Source organism: Canis aureus, chromosome 6, assembly GCF_053574225.1.
Source record: "Canis aureus isolate CA01 chromosome 6, VMU_Caureus_v.1.0, whole genome shotgun sequence".
Taxonomy (NCBI): Eukaryota; Metazoa; Chordata; class Mammalia; order Carnivora; family Canidae; genus Canis; species Canis aureus.
In genome coordinates, this window is record NC_135616.1 from 57,185,647 (window position 1) to 57,198,107 (window position 12,461).

Consider the following 12,461-nt stretch of genomic DNA (forward strand, 5'->3'; position numbering starts at 1 on the left):
AGTGTGTCAAATTTGAGTGCCAGGGAAAGTTATTAAGGGAGCAAAATATTCACTGCGTCTGTCAACTCTGAATCCTGAGAGCCTTCTCCCATGCACCATTTTTCAGAAGGTTATTATTTCAACCTGAAAATTCTTTAGACATATATATGTGGTATAGAAAAGGAATTAGGAAAGCTTTTAAATTAAAAGAAATAAAACGACAGGTTTTTCCTCTAGCCATATAAATGGTTATGGATAGAGATAAAGAGATGGATATTTTTTCATAATACTTTATTAGAGGTTTTGGAGCTCCAGAAATTTGAGTCGGGCTGGTGAATAATTTAGCACTGACTCCTGCAGGCCCAGTGCAGGCGCGGTTGGGCTGGGAATCAAGCCTAGTCTCTTGGAGGGTCTGAGAGCAGTAATACACTTTTATTACCAACCACATCATGAAATGCACTTCAGAAATATTTTATGAAACGCCAAAACCTTGGTGCCTGGTTTCCCCGGCTTTTTCCGAGATGGCATGAAGCCCAAGGGAGCTAATGCTCTTGAGCACCTCATTTCAGGGAAGCTGTCCCCCAGGCTGTTGTTGCAGTGACAAAGAGGCTCAGTCCCTGCAGTCATAAGCAAGAGCCTCAAACGGGCCATCACAGTGATGGATGGTATAAGGTTCACAGGAGATCATACCTTTAGTGACCGTGTCTTCAATGTCTTCTCTTTCCCACACGCTCTTCAACCCTAGCTCCAAGAGGCCTGGCTTCTGTGCAGGTGCAATGATATGTCCACCTGAAACAGGAATAGGGAGGGAAGAAGTATGTTGATGGTTTCAAAATAAGGAGTCTCAGTTTCCCTTTCCAACCCAGCCGCCATATCTCCTTTCCAGTAAACTTGGAGGTACACCATGCAGGTGTCGAAAGCAAAGAAAACTCTACTTATTAAGCTATTGTTTCCTCTGCAGAGAGTTCTATTCGTTTTTTCATTGTCTCTCGTTCATTCTCCTAGCATTGCCATAAAGCAGTAAATATTTAAGGAAAAAGTTCTACAGAATGGATGTAACTCCAGACATGTGTTTAATGTGACAAAACTCTTCTGAGATCTTTGCAGGTGGCTATAGTAACATGCTTCGGTGATCTGATGTTGACAGATGCCCGGCACTTCCTCCAGGAAGCCACCTATTACCCCTAAACCAGAGCCCCTCTTCTGGGCATAATGTCCACATCACTCCTGCGTCCTCATGTCATAAAAGTCACCACTTATTGTAAGGCTCTTCATCTGTGCTGTCCTCCCTCTGGACTCTATCCTGCTCACTGCTTTGGCTCTCATCCCAGGCACAATGCAGCACAGAGAAGTTCACCATATACTCATTGAGTAAATGGATGCAGCAGGGCAAAGGGCAATCCCCTCAGGCTAGAAGCACCCCTTTCAGAAGCATCTATTACGGGGCGAGGAGCTTCTGTGTCAGCAGTCTGTCAATCTGTCTAAGCATGGCTCCCATGCAACACTTGGACCAGTTCTCCCCATGCAATTCCCAGGGCCCATCGACACCATCCATTACAGGATGATTATGTCTTCTTGGGCTTGCTTCCCACAAATCCTCTGAGCCTTCTCCAAAGGGGACACTGAGCCTTAGGGAGCTCATACGTACTTGCAAAAATCAATTAACCCTGGAGGGAGGAAAGAGCCAGCCTTTGGCTACGGTGTAGGCTTGCTCATTTAAGTTCTTCCTGAATAAATTAACCTTCCCTAGAAGACCCCATGGAACCTGAGAGCTGGTAGAAGTGGAAAGATCGTTTAGCCCTGAAAGGGCAAATAGATTTCATCTCTGGTGAATCCTCCCTCCGTTATATCAGTAGCGGCTGCTTGAAGCATGGGGTTGGGAAAGACTCTGAGGCTGTATCATCGGGAAGGAGAGCGGTTATCGGTGGACTTGCCAGTGCCCAGGAAGGAGAAGTGTTGGAAGTGACATGAATGCCAGGTGTCTTCCTCCTCCTGCTCTAATCTGACTGCTCACCAATTGGAATGTTTACACTTCCTCTGGTCCGTGCAACTCGCACAGTGGCTGCCCAAATTTGCAGCCCGTTTTTCCGGCAGACAACTCTGATGTTAGAAACGTTCTTCTTCCGTGAAATTAAAACTTCGTCTCCTTTCTGCTTCTACCCATTGACCCCTTTTGTCTCACCCTAAGAGTTGACGACTTTACTCTTGGAAAGCTGGCCCGATCTTTTTTGAACCAACTAAGTCAAAAGTCACCAAATGTGTTAGCAAAATCCCCTTCAGTTTCCTTGATTAAAAATCGATTCCTTTGATGTGCTATTTTATCATCTATTTCTCCAACCAGGTACAAGCATAGTCATTCACTCTTTTAAGGAACCTATATTTATTTACAACATTTTACACATCTTTGATATTCTCAAAATTATAAAAGTGATATGTGCTTATTGTACCAAGTAAATCAATATGAAGATGCATACAGAAAAAGCTAATCATTCCCCCCAAACTCAGACCCTTGATGTCACATTTTACTAGACCAGTCTGTACTTTTCCACTGTCATGAGTCAAGTTTCCAGGAAGCAGACTGAAATACATTATGTACACTGAAGGATCACTGAGACATACTCTTGGGGAGGGTGTGGGGGGACTCGTGGGGGAGTCCAGGAAGCAGAATTGGCCAGAGGGAGCTCTGGAGCTGTCTTGCATTGAGAAGGGACAGGACTTTAGACCCCACCAGTCATTGGCTGCCTCTAGGGAGACAGCAGGCATAACGCTGGGCAAAGCAGCTTCCTCTGACTGAGGGTGAATCCTGGACAGGAACCCAGCTGTGAGTTCTGAGCTGCCAGTACGTCCTGCACCCGGGGGGCAAATGCCTCTGTGGGGTGGTCTCTCACAGCACCCACAACACACACCCTCTCTCATGCTCATTGAAACCCAATCAGGCATATATATACACAGATACGTGATGGGGTGTTTTTTATAGTTTTTAACTGAAATTCTCTGCAACTTGTTTTGACTTAACATATGAGCATCACCAGTTTTTCCCTAATTTACTTATGCATACATACACATATTTTCACAAAAAGGATGGTATTATACATCGAGGTTTTTTTGTGCCATGTCCTTATTTTTTTCTATTACTTGCCTCTCTCCACCCATTATCCCCCCTGCACCAACCATATTCCCCTCAACCCGCATGCTGACAGCATGAAATGCAGACTTCTGTCCTTTCCTTTATGCTCTAACCGCATCTATCCATATATGACTATGGGTAGATGCTCTGATTTGGTGCTTTGGTCATTGGCAGCAACCATTTATTAAGAGCCTTCTCAGTAGCCAGGTCTATGGCAAGTACTAGGGATACAAGAGGAGGACACAGCCCCTGCCATGAAGGAGCTCCTGCCCTTGGGGGATAGAGACACTGGACAGGAGGTACAACAGATGACGTTCACTTGCAGAGGCAGGCGCCAAACACACAGTTGCTTCGAGAATTAGAGCTAGAATGTGGTGTCCCTGTGTTCTAGTCCTTTCCATTTAACTAGCTTTTATTTCTTTATTTACACACTTATTTTATTATTTTTAACTACTTTTTTTTTTTTTTTTTTTTTTTTTAACAGATTTCAAACTACAGGCTGAGCAACGACCACACTGAATTTGAGCAATCCTGTGGGCTGGTCTTCTTGAAGTCATGAGCTTACTCACTGTGTTCTAGAAGATCATATTGAACCTGATATATGGCCCTTATATGACATGATGCATGTGACCTCACTAGTAGACACCTATGATTTAACAGGCCAGACAGTCCTAAAGAGACCACACAAAAGCTCCATCTTAGAGTACATTTTCATACAACTGCTGACAAGGCAAATGATTATTATAATAGAAATTGACACTGGTGGGTCACAACATGAGCAAGTGTAACATGTAATGAGTTCTGAGACAAAGCTGTTGGATCAATACCTAGTGCTGGGCTCTTGCTTCTATGTCCCTCCTGCCTACACACTGTGTGGGGGACTGAGGGAGAGGGAACCATAGTAGATGCACATACAACCAAGGAGCATGGTGACATGACTCCCCAGCAACTTCAGCAAATTGATGTGTTCTTTCTGTTCATTCTCTCAACCCACTCATCTACTTGCACTTCTGCTCTTTATGCCCAACACTGCCTTGATAGGCATTTTCTGGGATCAGCTTGTAACAGATCCTCTTTGAAAAAATAAGTTTACCTATTAAATATGTCCAAAAAATGTGCATTATATTTTCTCTCCACATCAAGTACTGACCCCTCTTCTACTGAATGTGAGTCTAGTGACCTGAGGGGCTGGGCCTGGACTTTGTTGCTTGGACTCCCTGCCCATGACCACCCAGGCAGAATCTGGGGGAATGAGTGGTCTGGAGCATGGCACTCATGATGCCCTATTGACCCCAAGCACAGATTTCCTCCAAAGCCCTGTGTCTTTTTCTCTTTTGACCTAGGTAAATCGTGGGCAGAAGAAGGACACTACCAGGACAGGAGAGATGCACCTGCAGAGGTTTCAGATTTCACAAACACAGTTTATTTTGATAATCAGCATAAACCTAGGTACTTGGGTGATTTGGGTTTGTTTACAGCAAATTGCTGAAGATGTCCCAGAAAAAGCCATGTGATCGCAAGGATGCTGATCAGTCCTAGACAAGACCATCCGGTGTGCTAAAGTATTGTCAATTCATATATTTTCTCTTCCTGCAGTTGGCTGCTGAACCTGGATCATATTTTCAGTACAATGGCCAACAAATTACACTTAGTCATCTTAATAAGAAAATGGGAGCAACTGTTGGTGATCTGACCCAAATTCAGCTCCTAAACTCCCAAAGTCTTCTAAGAGAAGGGAATTTGAATGACTACTACTTGGAGCTCCTATTTTCAGGCCTATACATGTGAAGGTTTCTTATAAGGATTTCTCCTACAACTGGTACTGCCAAGATACTGTAGTTCAGAAGGATATGGAAAGCTAATAAATTCATGATCTATTGCTGTATAAAGATGACTCCCAAACTCACTGGCTTAACACAATAAACATTTATTATCTCATGGTTTCTGTGGGTCAGGAACTGAAACCTGGGTGGTTCAAGCTCAAGGTCTCATGAGATTTCAGGTAAGATGTCAGTGAAAGCTGTGATCACCTGAAGACTTGCTGGTGGCCCTGTTTACACAAGGGCTCACTTCGATGAGGCTGGTTGTTACAGGAGGTGTCCCCACAGTGGCCTCTGCAGGGCTGCTTGTGTGTCCTCACAGCATGGCTGGCTTTCCCCAGAGTGAGTGATCCAAGACAGAGCCAGGAGGCAGCTACCACCTCTTTTATGACCCTCCTTATCATTTCTGCAATATCTCATTGGTTACATAGGTTAGCGCTATTTGATGTGGGAGGAGACAACATAAGGGTATGAATACTACAACGCAAGGAATAATTGGGGCTCATCTTGAAGGCTAGCTGCCATGGTGCCTTTTTGCCTTTATCAGTAATGGTAAATACTTTATAGAAAAAAAGCATCTTCATCTCTCATACCTCCATGGAACAAGAAATGCAAGAATGTGGAATTTGGCTCAAATTCTAACTCTTACCAGCTACACATTTTTGGAAAAGATATTTACTGAATTCCTCCAAACACACATTTTCTAATTTGTAAAGTTGGGATATTTCCTTACAGGATTGCTGGGAGGATTAACTTAGATAATATACGTGAAAGGCTTATTAGCTCAGCATATGGCAGAAGGTAGGAACTCAAATCCTATTAGCTTCTCTCTCTTTCTCCCTCATTCTTTCCCCTCAGGGTCATCGTGTACCATCAGAAGGATGGTTAAATGACCCTGACTCAGAGTAGGCCTTCATCCCTGCTTCACCACTCCCGACACTTGGCCATGAGTTTCCAAACCCAAGGAAGGGACTCAGCCTTGCGGTTTAGGTTTGTTTTCCCTGAGGAAGATTTGCTGAAGCTTAATAAAGTCAGGATGTGTGAGAGACACTGCAGTTCTTTCACATCTTAATTAGCAATTAATTAAGTGAAGGTGCGGGTGTCTAGAATATCTGACAGACAGGCTCAATAATTATCTTTTATCATTATTACTAATGGAAAATATGGTCAGGGTGGTTCAAGATTCCCCAGAATTTCAGCTTTAATTGAACAACCCAGTAGAGAATCAAAATGAGCAATCTGCCCTTTCCACATTGTTTTATTAAAAACATTTTGAAATTTGGCGGTGCCTTGCACTCAGGAGTTTTGCTGGCCTGTTATCCTGGGCTGTGATCTTTAGCTGGGCATAGAGGAAGCAGGGTGTGCCGCCTTGGGGTGGCAGGGTCCTTCCAGGAAAGCGCACAATCACATTGTGAGGACGGTGCTGGCAGCGTTTCATTAACACGCTTCTCCCCGCCGCCCTCCCTGAAAGGTCTCTGGAAGTCAGAAAAGGACATTAGTCTAAGATCGTGGAGAAGGGAAGGGAGGGATTTTTGTAATGCTGCTCTACTGGTGGTGGCCCCAGTCTCATGGAAGGGCCTTCTGGAAACTAAGTTGGTGGTTAATGGCTTCACACCCTCACATTTACATGGGAAGCCTGGCAAGTCAGGAGTCCCAAACCTGGCCACTGCTCAGAAGGCTCAGGAAAAGTTATCTGGAGCTAGGACTTTGCTCTATTCTGAAATCACACACAGGTAATTCTCTGTGGGCATTAAAAGGGACCAGACAAACCCTTCTTAGGTGCTGTGCTACCTCATTATTATTATTATTCCCAAGTGGATTTTTTTTTTTTTTTGGATGAGACCTCCTGCTCTGCCTACACACGATTCAGGGATCTGGTCTGAGCATCTGGCAGGTTTGGAGTAAAGTCAGTATCCCACACCAACTGGGTAATTTGCATTATTCACAATTCATAGCTCCAACTTGGGATAATTCATCAGGTCTAACGCAAGATTTGAGATCAGTGGGATAGCTTCTGTTTGTGGGGCTGAAGATTGCCCTGCATCCCCCTAACTCTGTTTCTTGTCTCTTTGCCCTACCTGTGGGTGGCTGTGCTGTAAAGGGTAAGGCTCCTTCTCTATCACCAGGCTTCATATAGTTTCTGGCCTACATTCATAGTACTTTGAGTTGGTTCTTTACTGAGCAGTCCCTGTTCCTTGATATCCTTCTGAGTGACACAGCAATTTAATAACCTTAGGAAGAGCATATTCAGTGCATGAAAAAAGGATTAGCAGTGAGCTCTGTGTCTTAAAAGCCAACCTGTTAGCAGTGATTCTCTCCAGATCACGTGGTGTTTTTTTCTTTTTTTAAATTCCCTTTGTCTTTTCCCACTTAATCTAAATTTCTTAACTTTTCTATTATATTTGTTTATATTTTGCTTTAATAATGTGAAAATAAGTGTTATTTAAAAAATTTAGAAAGTATGGTTATAACTTATTTTATCAAGTCTTACAGCAATGATTCTTAGCATGAAGTCCACGGAGAGTCTGTGAATTAATTAATTAGCTAAATCATTAATTTAAAGATTTTATGTATTTAGAGAGAGTGCTGGAGTGTGCGTACACGCTCAAGTGCGTGATGGCAGAAACAGAGGGAGAGGGAGAAGCAGACTCCCCATTGAGTGGGGCGCTGGATGATGTGGGGCCCAATCCCAGGACCCCAGGATCATGACCTGAACTGAAGGCAGACACTTAACCGACTGGGCCACCCTGGCGCCTCAAGAGTCCACCAATTCAGATGAAAAAGAATTATACTTATCTTTTCACCGACCTCTAGCAAAAATTAGAAGTCCCTCTAATTTTAAATGTGGGCCACAAGTCACTATCGTCTTAGCCGTAGCTGTAATTTTGTCACCAATAGAAATCACAGATATTTTTATATCTCATTACAGTTGTTGCAGATCTGTTGAAATATTGTTTAAGCTTATTACTATTTCAAAATTACAGTACTTATTGGAGCCGCCAGCAGATCTTGTTATTTACTGCGTTAATAAAGAAACACATATATTACCATGCAGCAAATTTGGTTTTTTTAGTATTTTGATAACTGCACATCAATAAAAATGCAGTTTCCATTGTAACCCTATATATTTTATTTTATGCATTTAGACCATTATTCTGAGAAAGGGTTCATATGCATCACCAGGCCAAAAGGGTCCGTGACAGGAGAAGGGTTCATTGGCCCTGGCTTAAGGGAGGAGGAAGGGCACTGGCACGTGTTGGCACAGCCAGAGTCCAGGCCCCAGGCTTTCCGTGCATCGCCCTGCTGGATCCCCTGCCTATTGAATCCTCCCTAAAAGCCTATGAGCAAAGTAGTGTTACTCTCCCCATTTTTGAGTCAGGAAATGGAGACAGAAAGAGGTTAAGTAACTTGCCCAAGGTCATTCAGCTTCTAAGTGGCAGAGCTGATTAAAAGCTCAGGCAGGTGGAATGCAGATGGACTCTTGTCCTTCCCTTGTTTCACAGATGGGTCAATATTGCCTGTGCTACTTCATTTGCTTGTGTGTGGCCACCCCCGATGGAAGCGTGTTGCCTGGAAGTTTGATGGTGCATGTTTGACCTTTCCAACTGGAATGCAAATACTGCAAGGACAGGGTCTACGACATTTTTCTTTATTTATCCCTCTCAAGTCCCCAAGGTAGTAGAATTAAGGGATTATATTTCAAGCACTAGGTTGACTAGCAAATATTAGAGAGTTTCAGCCACTGAAGGCATCCCCGCCCTGCAACTCTGTTCTGGGCTCACATTGGGAGTCATTGTGTCTCTTTGGCCAACCTGGCTGTTCTTATTCTGAATGCCCCCTTCCCAGCATCTGCTCTGCCCTCTCCCTGCCCCATCTGCCATCCTTACCTCTTTGCCCACAGCCTCCCTGCATCTAAAGGGAGTGGGAAGGAAGTTCTGGTGGCCAAAGCCTGACACAGACAAAAGCTTTATGACCAGGAGGCCTTGCGTGTACAGTGCTTGAGTGATCACCAAATTCTACACACCACCCTGGAAGGGCACCCCTTGAAGAACACTAAACTGGAGCCTAATTGCATTTGCTAGACATCTATCACCAGGGTAATTTCTTGCCTAAGGGCGGGTGCTCTTCTCAGTGAAAAGAGCTGAAAATGAGTCCAAAAAAGAGAAGGATAAAGCTTTGGATCTAAGGTGAGCCCTGGCCCTTTCTTTATCTGATATAGATCCCTGCCTTGCCTGGCTGTGGACAGAGGGAAATATGTCTTCTTTCCCTTAAATGGCTCCTGTGGGCATCTCATTGGCTAAGCAGTGTGTGGCTGGCAAAGTTGTGACCCTCAGGGCCAGAGGCTGAGTATATTTTCTCTGATGGCAGCTCTCTGGTCTTCCTCAAAGATAGCCAATTTCTCCTCAAAAGACCTGACCCAGAGGGCTCAACTGTACAACTGGCCCAGGATTTCCCATCTTCTCAGGATAAGTACAGTTTAAATTCATTGTATGTCATTGTGTCCCTTGGATCTACAATTTAGGGAGGTTCAGTTGCTAGAGTAACACAGGGTCAACTTCCCAGGCATATGAGGAAGTTGGTTTGTGAAACCTCTGGTTTCAGTTGGATTGTGAGCCAAAGCTCTGTGGCTTCCCCCTCGGTCAACATGAGCATGGAGGACACAGGACTCGACCTCTGGCCAGAAGAAACAGCACCCAAGTCCTTCTCTTTCATCGGGGGCAGGTCAGGCTCCTGTGTGGACCAGCACCTGCTCTTGGGGCCTATGAACTGGGGGAGCAGGTGGGGAGTCACCTAGTCAGACAAGAAATGGATTAAACCAATAGTCTAGTATAAACCCAGTGGAGGTATTGTCATTTTGAGGAGGATTACTCTTTTTTGGGTGAGATTGTCCGAGATCAAAATTTGGAGAAGTAATAAACATTTAAGATATTTGAGCCAGGGTAAAATAGGGGAGGCAAAGCCAGAAGTCAAGAGCTTAGTGCATATAGGAGCAGACCAGGAAGTTGGGTACAAGACTAGAAAGAGGCAAACGGGGCCCCTGGGGCCACAACCAGGGCTGGAGTGTCCAAACCTGCTCTGCTCAGAGGATGACTTTGTGGGAAATGGGAAAAGGAAGTTCGGGATTGGAGCAATGTGCCACTTGGCAGCGTGACAACCAGGCTACTGCACCTGCAGCTACCATGCCTTGCGTAGAATTTTCTGTCTTAGCATGACCTATGGAGCCGGAGGAGTTCAATACAGTGCAGGGGAGTATCGATGGTGGGTTAACATGAAGTAGGTCCTGGAAAATGAAGATTTGCTTTCTTTAATTGTCCTAGGTGTTCAAAAATTAAACTTTGATATAAAATCCTTGGTATGAGCCAAGGTAGTCTAGCCTTGTGTGTTAGAGATTAAATTAGTGTCATTTGGGGAGAGTTGATGCTTTTTGGGAGATACTGTCCATGAGATTGAAGAACGATCTTCAGGTCTCAGCCTCGATTCACCCTATGTTGGCAGTTTGCCTACCACACACGTATTTCCAAACATTTTGATCACCACACACTCATTTTGTCTACCATACACACATTTCCAAATGCCCCCGGGGTAAGAGGAGAGGTGGGAAGTCAGGACCACCTCTAGCTCATGCAACTTTTCTGGGCCTACAGGGAAGTTCCTGATCTTAGGAGGAAGACTATGTTTTCAATGTTTTGATTCTCTCACATCTACATTTGAACTGACATCGTAAGTTCCTCAAAGGCACAAATAGTGACTTTTTTCCTCTCATCTCCCCAGAGAGTGCCTGGTCAATATGGCAGTACAACCTTAAGAAAGTCTGGAGCGATGCTCCCAAACCAAATCCCACTCTGCTTTCCGAGTTACACTCATCCATCTGTACCCCTCCCCGGGGAAAAGAAAAGAAAAACAACACCGAAAAGAACAACCAAAACTAGAACCACTTACTGATCATTTACTATCTCCCAGAACTGAAAATCACTAGAGATAAAAAGATGAATAAGCACTGATTCTGGCCCTTGAGAAAGAGGATCACAATCCATGGGGAAGACACAGTCGTGTGTACGGAAAGATCTATTCCTGAGACTTCTGTGGCAAGAGTTTAATGGATGTATGAACAAGGCACCCTGGAGCCCTGAGCATGAAGCCTGAGAGGGCTCCCAGCAGAGAGGAATCAGAGGAAGAGAGAAGTGCCAAGTCTCAGAAATGGGAGAGACCATTGAAGGCAGAGACAGCCAGTTGTGCAGTCCTGGTGAATCCTGAATCTTTTTCTGAAGTCCATTTTCTTGCAGTGAGGTTGCAGAAAAAAACAGAACCTTTCTGAACCTTTCTGAGCATTGACGTTCTGAAGAGACCTTCTGGGCATGGGTCAGAACCAAGAAGCCCATCCTTAAGCCAGGCAGCTGCTTATACAGGTATGATTGGAAAGTCTTCACAAAACCCTCAAAGTCCCTGTTCTGAAACTTGAATTTCTATAATTAGATTTATCCCTTTGTCTTTCTGTTTGCCCTTTCCAGACATATTTGCATTTTAAATCAAAGCATAAGTCACTCACACTATAGCATGAATTAGTCTCCTCAGCTATTGGTCTGGGACACCAAGAGAAAAGGGGTACTTAACGACCATCATAATGGCCATCAGAAGGATAAAAGGAGTAGGGCAAGGCTATCAAAAAAGGAGACAATGAAGACAAATGAAGTCTATCTCATACTTTCTGTGCTTTGATAAAAAAGAGCAAAGGAGTCAGCAGCTGACAGATGGGTCTCAAATGTAGAGGAGGGATGGAACAAGTACAGTCTTTGGTTTTTGGTCCTTGCTTTTGTTCTCAGATCACAGTACTGCCACAGGGATCCCCGCATCATCTAGCCCTGCCCTTGTCACCCTGACAAGCACCATTCTGATCATAGAAACTCCATGGGAGCCTCTGCACTCGGGAGCCCCAGGCCCTCCCTCGGATGGACTGTGGCAGAAGCCTTAGGCAGGCTTCACCTCTCCCTGCAGCTGAGCATGGGGCTTGCCCTCTGGAGGTACCCTGGATCACATCTCCGGACAAAATGAATCTGAAAGGTAGCCTTCTGGATCATTCCGCTCCAGGATGCGACTCAAACCTTTCAGTGGTCATGCTGGACTCCCAGGAAGGCCAGAAATGCCAGAACCTGGGGATAGTGAGGGGAAAGGAAGGATTTCCAAGGGAAACCTCCGTTGGTCAGCATTGCTGAGAGATTACACAAGGCCAGCCTCCTTGCCTCAAGAGAGCTGGCGGCTCAGGAAGAGCATTGCTCTCCGCCCTGCCTGTGGTGGCTGCCCACACCTGCCTGCAGGGAACCCTGGCCTGGAGCTGGAAACTTGAGTCTCCCACACGGCAAACAAGTGCCCCTGCCTGACCCTGAAAGACAGACTAGAAATTCTTTTTCTGAACCCTTCCTCTTCCCCCAGCCTCCTTCCAGACCAACCTTCACTCCCCACCACCTACTCCACCCCACCCTGTGGCCATTCACTCGGCTCCAGCCCCTCATCTCCTGCCCCTTCTTCCTCCTCCTCCT

General features: G+C 45.0%; 1 protein-coding gene across 1 annotated transcript in view; it reads right to left on the minus strand.

Annotated features, from left to right (window-relative positions):
- TNR (tenascin R) overlaps window positions 1–12,461 on the minus strand; it is a 409,491-nt gene that overhangs the window by 200,000 nt on the left and 197,030 nt on the right. The window contains exon 2 of the mRNA XM_077901774.1: window positions 670–768. The gene's annotated coding sequence lies outside the window, so the exon portion shown is untranslated. The remainder of the gene's footprint in view (window positions 1–669; window positions 769–12,461) is intronic.